A 7012-nucleotide genomic window follows, 5' to 3' on the forward strand; every position below is an offset into this window, starting at 1 on the left:
ATCTGACTGTTATCTAAACACTTAAAACAGTGTTTTAAAACGAGGCTCAGTAGCTCACTGCTCTCAATATGGTTTCTTTAGAAAATGTTCATTACCAAAGTTGTCATCATCTAAAATAAAAACCTTTAAGATGGGTTTCTTGTTGTCAAGCAGTCTCCGTCTTTAATCCACAGGCGCGGCTCTGTCTGCTGATGTGGTATGCATATCTGTTTTCTAAAAAGTGATAGTTCACCGCTTTATGTAATTTATGAGAATATTAAACGTTTAATAAGCATACTTTTCATTCTTTCTTTCGATTAAAAACAGTGATTAGACAAACATGTATTGACATTTGATTTTGCAGTTTAAATACTGTGTAGACAATCATTTCTAAATAATAATGCGAGAACATTACAAACGTTATTTGAAACTCGCTTGAAGTTGAGTGTTTGAGGTCACTATCCTCCTAAATTGTTTGGGTTAACTTCCTGCATAAATAATAAATCAATGACGTGTCGCATAAATATAATTTACGGATTTCCTGTTCATTCAATACAAAATATTTTAAATAGGTTAACATTTCACGGGGCGGAGCTATGCCACCTGATAGGGTTTATTGACAGAGTTAGTAAACATATACACATGGAGAGAGGGGCTCGATAGACACGATAAACAGGAGGGGGGCCACCGTCTTTGAGGTGACCCGACATACGAGAGGGGCACCGTCTCTGAGGTTACCCGACATACGAAGAGGTACGCGAACCGGAAAGAAAACATGAATTAGTATTGATAACACAAAAGAGGTTCCGGCTCTTCCTGACCCAACATATACAGTAGGGGGGTTCCGTCGCTGAGGAGACCTGACAAACAGGAGGGGGGCCACCGTCTTTGAGGCGACCCGACATACCAAGAGGGGCACCATCTCTGAGGTTACCCGACATACGAAGAGGCTCGCGAACCGGAAAGAAAACATAAAGTTAGTATTTGTTAAAACATATAATGCGTGGTGTTCCGCCTCTTCAAAGCCCAACATAATAGAAGGGGGGTTCCGTCGCTGAGGAGACCCGACAAACAGGAGAGGGGCCACCGTCTTTGAGGAGACCTGACAAACACAAGGGATGCCACCGCTTGGGGACCCTCACATAGAGGCATCAGACCTGAAAGAAGAATCCCAAAAGAAACATACATGCAGATGGAAGGGTTTGGCCGGGGGTCCCCTCTGACTCATGGAGAACCCTCCTCTATGAGGTAAATGAAGCGGAGCTTAACAAAGGGTTGGAGAAAGTGGAATCACTAACCCCCCAAAAGATGGACCCCCGGCTCCCCGCTGACGCAACATGAAGAAAAAAGAGAGAACCGCCAATGCATAAGAAAGAAGAAAAAGAGAAAACATTTAGATGAAAGAAAACAAACACTTAACGTGACAAAGGGGTTAGTAGACTGTACCCTAATGACTATGTGAAGACCCTCTGCACAGTGGAAAGAAAAAAAAACCCTTTCTTTAATTTTATTTCTTAGGGGGAAATCTTTGGTGGCTCAGGCAGAAAGGTCGTCCCCACTCCGGACATACTAGCAATGGACTGATGTGCGGAGGATATTTCAGATGATGAAGAACGAACATAACTTTCAACTGCTGATGAAGTCCAGCGCCCCATATTTTTAATTAAATACTGGTTAATGTTGGCTTTTGCGGCTGAAGTGGCTGCCCCTATTCTAAATGAATGAGGAGTGTAGAATTGCGAAGGAAGACCTGCTCTGGATACCACGGTGGAAAGGTGTGTTGAAAACCAATGCCTTGATACAATGGACCGGCTTGAATTGATAAACAAAGGGTCAGAGGATGAAATGGCTTTGCGTTCTGCAATGTACTTCAACATGGAAGTGAAGGGACACAGAGGAGAGTTGATCTTAGAAAGCTGAATACATTGTCCTTGCCGCAGTTGATCTGTTTTTGAAATGCGAAGAAATAAGATGAAATGAGAATCTGGGATGAGCTTGAGGTCACTGCAGCGGATACCTAGGGTAGGAAAGCTGGCAATAGAAGGAACTGTATATTCAGAACATCTCAAAAATCCAAAAAATGCAGATAGACATATGACTTCCATAGTTAAATCATCAAATGGAGAAAAACAGCCGTGGCGGAGAATTGAAATCAATTTACTGAGAATGTCTATAGCAATAGGCAGGCGAGCAGAAGAAGGAGCCGGAGAGCACTTGGAAATTCCTCGTAAAAGGAGACGAACCGCTGGAAATGATAATAGAGTTGGGGAATTGGTGGACATCAAGCGAAATTGATGCTGAATTCCTGACAAATATAGTCTGATTGTAGCTGGTGCCAGATGTAGAGAGTCCTTTGCATGCACTATGAACGCCATGATCCAGTCCTGGTTGAATGGAGTAGGATTAATCCTGCTTTGTAAACAAAAAGTTACATAACATGCCCAACCTGTAGAGTACGAGGATCTGGTAGATGGGGCAAGTGCTGATGCCATGTAATCTTGAGCTGAATTAAGAAGTTTATTAATAGTTGGATTTAGTTGAAAATCAGCTGATTGAACTGTGGCGTTGCTGCTGGATATTGCAGAGCTGAGGGCAGCAAACTGTGGAATTTGGAAATCTGTAAACGGGAAAGAGCATCAGCTGCATTATTAAAATTGCCCGGTAGGTGGCGAGCTTGTATTAGGAAGTTATTAGAGACTGAAATCCATACTAGCCGCCGCAGCAACTGCATTATAAGAGCGGAGGAGGTACGTCCTTTATTTATAATATGCACTGTAGTTGAATTATCACAGTAAAATAGTATTGATTTCTTAGACCAGAGATGACCCCATAGCTGGGCAGCTGCTACTATTGGGTATATCTCTAGCAGAGCTGTGGATTTAGATGAGGAGATATGTTCTCGATTTCCTCAGGCCATGTACTGCAAAACCATTGATTATTAAATAGACCTCCGAATCCCAGAGATGAGGCATCAGTAAATAAAGCCATATCGTGAGGAGCTGAAATGAAATCATCATAAAACATAGAGAGACCGTTCCAGTGCTGAATAAGCGCAGACCACATTTTAATATCTTTCCTAGCTTCTGAAGAGATATTTAAATAGGAGTCCAGATTTTTTGCTGTTGATGCCAGCGCTAGCAGCCGAGATATAAACGTCCTCCCTTGTGGAATGATACGTATTGCAAAATTAAAGTAACCCAGCAATGAAAGCAGTGCCCGTTTTTTAATTGTTTTACTGATCTGAAAATCCTGAATGAGCAAACGAATATGGTTAAGTTTAGACTCAGGCAGGCGGGCTTCAAACTTTTCTGTATCTAGAATGATTCCAAGGAATTCCAAAGAATGAAGGGGACCGATTGATTTTACTTCTGAAAGCGGAACGGCAACTTCAGAAAATAAGCTTTTAAGATTGGAAATCGCTTCTGCTGGTGCATCTGAAGGAGGAGAAATTACTAAAAAATCGTCCAGCAAGTGGAGCAAGAACGGGACATGATAAACATTAAGAAGGATCCAGCATAATGCTTCCGACAGGGTATCAAATATCTTCGGGCTGCTGCGGCAGCCGAAAGTCAATTGAGTGGCAAAATAAAACTTCCCTTCCCAGCATATACCAAACAGGTGACGGAGAGAAGGATGGATTGGCATTACTTTAAATGCGTCTGATATATCTGCTTTTGCTAACCAGGAACCACGACCTGCTAATTTAATTGAATGTATTGCGTCTGCAATAGTGATGTAATGCAGGGAAAATTGATCTTGGGGAATTAATGAGTTAATGCTGCTGGTGCTTGACCCCCGTGGTGCTGATAAATCAATGATGAGACGCTTTTTTCCTGACATTTTCCTCGTGGCAATGCCGATAGGATTAATTCTATATATTGGAAAAGGAGGAAAAAATGGACCGACTATAAATCCTTTTTAAATTTCTTTTTCGATGAGAGACTGCACTGATTGTGGATCTTGAGTCGCTGAATAAAGATTTTTGCTTTGGAACGAGGAAGAAGGAATTTGAGTAAGACCGGTTGAAAAACCATTTTTTAATCCGTCGATCAGGTAATTAATTAAGTTACTGTCGGGATGATTCTGTAATTTACTTGATAACGCCAGGATGCTTATAGGAGTAAAGACGGTGAGCATCGGGGAAAGTCACTTGCGTTTTAAAGGGCAGATTGTATTAGCGTGAGCGTCACCGCAATTGCTGCACATGTGGATAAAATTGCATTGCCTATTCGAACAGAAGTGAAATTGCATTGAAATTGTTGCAGATTTGTCTTCCTCCTGAAAATATGATACTGCGCCCGTATTTGTCTTTCCTTGTAGATTGATCGAGGGTAGCTGAAGAATGTATAGGATTAGGTACTGAAGATCTGTATGAATTAGCGGCGAAACCGGGTGCTTTAGAAGTTGATGCAATTGCAGCTTTAGGGCAGAGGGCTGTTGAATGAGCTGTTGAAGCGCAGACCCCACATGCATTAGCCCTTAAACCACCAAAAATTCTATTAAATAGATCTGGATCAGGTTTTGCCCAACTGATGATGTGATTATCTGCTGCCAATATCGCTGCTGCTTTTGCAGAGAATGCTTTATGATACTCATAAAACATAGTCCCTCCGTATCTGACAGACAGCTCCACGATGTAATATTCGTAAGATTCCAATTCAGCTCTGCGGTTAGGATATACCGAGCATAACACATCTCTGAATATGGAGAAAGCAAGGACAAACTCCCCTAATGTAAGATTTTTAAGCAGTCTGGGATCTCTGGATTTTAGAGTTACCGCCAATTCTCCACAATCGACTACTCTATGGTCCAAGAATTCCGAAGTCGTCATTAATAGTGAAACAAGATTAATGTCCTTACCTTCGAGAATGACACGTCTGATTTGTGGAGAAATAGTGTGACGTCTCGCTGCAGTTGGAGAGGAGGATCCGTATGTAGATGCAGTAGCGAGGTTGTATATTGGAGGATCTGCTTCGCTGGCTGAAATTAGGGCTGGACCGGAAAAAGCTGTAGGCGGCGCTGCAGCATTTGATGCTGAAATTAATGACTGCGCTGTAGATTGTTTTCCCTGTTCCATAACAGACACCCTTTTTTCTAGATCCGACAGTTGAGAACTGACCGAAGATAGAGTATCGGGAAAAGGCTGCATAAATGATTTTATCTCGTTGAATATTTGCGAATGTTGGATTTCAATGGCTGGCTGCTGGTTAGCGGTGCTAGTTGTGGGGGTGGTTAGATCCAGAATAGACTGCCTGCTGTCTGTTTTAGGACGCTGAATGGCTGGGTGCGGCTGATTATGTTTTTTCGGAGGAAAGACTGGTTCTGCTGAGACTGAATTGCAATAGAGAATGAAAAGAGACTCTGTATCACTCCCTGCCGGAATCGCATTACCATTTTTAAGGAGGGTTTTTATCAATTTATTCATGGGCCAGTCCTTCCAAAACAATCGATCCGGAGGGGCGTCCTGAGGCCGAAGACGCTTGGATCGCCGCAGATTCGATGTTTGGGTGGCAGGAACGGTAGGCAACATTTGTACTGGAACCTGGTCGAGAGCCTGATCAGGAGCCTGATCAGATGTAACCGAAATAGAAGGGGAGAAAAAACGGAGACTGGATGTACCCTGGATTGAAGCTGAAGGAGAATGATCTGTTAATGACAGAAAATCCTGGGAATCCTCTGAATCCGATGAACTGCTGTAAGTACTCCATTATTAAGGTACGCAGATGTAGATGGGTCTTGAAATCGCTTAGGTTTACGCCAAAAACGAAAAAACACAAGACAGCGAGGTAGAGGTGACTAATGTTTAAATAAGGTAGGTTTAATTGATGACAGCAGATGATAGGTTGTTGGTGCCTAGCTCCGCCCCCTGAACCCCACCTATAGGTTAACATGTGTTAGCTGCCCAATGCAGCAACACAATGGATTTGCTGTACAACAAAACTGTCTCCAGGGGGAGCCAGCTTAATCCATCATTTCTACTGAAGACACCTTTCTGCCTCCAGCCCCAATTTTATTATACAGGGATCCATCCAAGAAGGAGCATCCTGCACCATGTAGGGATCTCCCAAAATTCTGGGATTCAATGAATTAGAGATACTGAAACTCGGACATCAAACCTGTTCATTTTCACATATAAATCCAGGATTTCTCAAATTCTATTGACTTCCCACGTAGGTGGAAAACAAACAAAAACCTGGGGGAATTAATGCAATAAACATGGAACGTGGAGCTTGATCACTGAGGAGTGTTTGTCAGGCTCAACAGCACAGCTCCAGGTTCAATTGAATTGCACCATCAGACTCAAAGATATGTTCCCCACCACCTTTGCTTGGCAACATGTCCGTAGTCTTGAAGCTCACCCAACAGGAGTTTGTGCTTTGAACAACGATTGAGGTTTTCACACTGAACACATGGTCCTAGAACATGTGTTGTTTCACCAATTTCTTTTCTTCCACTTTGACGTTTGTTTTGGTCCCCAAAGACTCTATTTATGAACAATTTTACAGCAATATTGGATAGTTTAAATTTGCTTGTCAATTTTACAGTCCTAGTTAAATCCCCTGCAGCTAATTGACAGTGCAGCCCAGAAGCCTATTTAAAATAAAATTAAAAAAAAAAAAAAAAAAAAAAAAAAACACAACACACACATGCATCCATTCAGTTACAAGATAAGTGAGCAAGAGGTATAGAGATGACCAGAAGGATACATTACATACAAGGGGTTGAAATGGAAGGAATTTATAATGGTCTTTCAAACTAGCAAGAAATGGAGTTGGAAATGGCACCAGTTAACAGGTCCAGCAACATTTCTCCCTGCACAGAACTACAAAACCAAATTGAAAGCTCTCCCAGCTAATGTTGAGGTATACAAGTACCCAGGTAAAGTATCAGACACCATTAAATAGTGTCCCCCCCCCCCTCCCCAAAAATAAATAAGCCACTATTTCTCCAGTGCCCCTGGAGGCTATCTGCCCAGTACAGATTAATGCCCAATCAAACTTAGCTTTACTGGTTTTGTAGAAGTAACTTTCAC

This window comes from Acipenser ruthenus, chromosome 21 (assembly GCF_902713425.1).
Source record: "Acipenser ruthenus chromosome 21, fAciRut3.2 maternal haplotype, whole genome shotgun sequence".
Lineage (NCBI taxonomy): Eukaryota > Metazoa > Chordata > Actinopteri > Acipenseriformes > Acipenseridae > Acipenser > Acipenser ruthenus.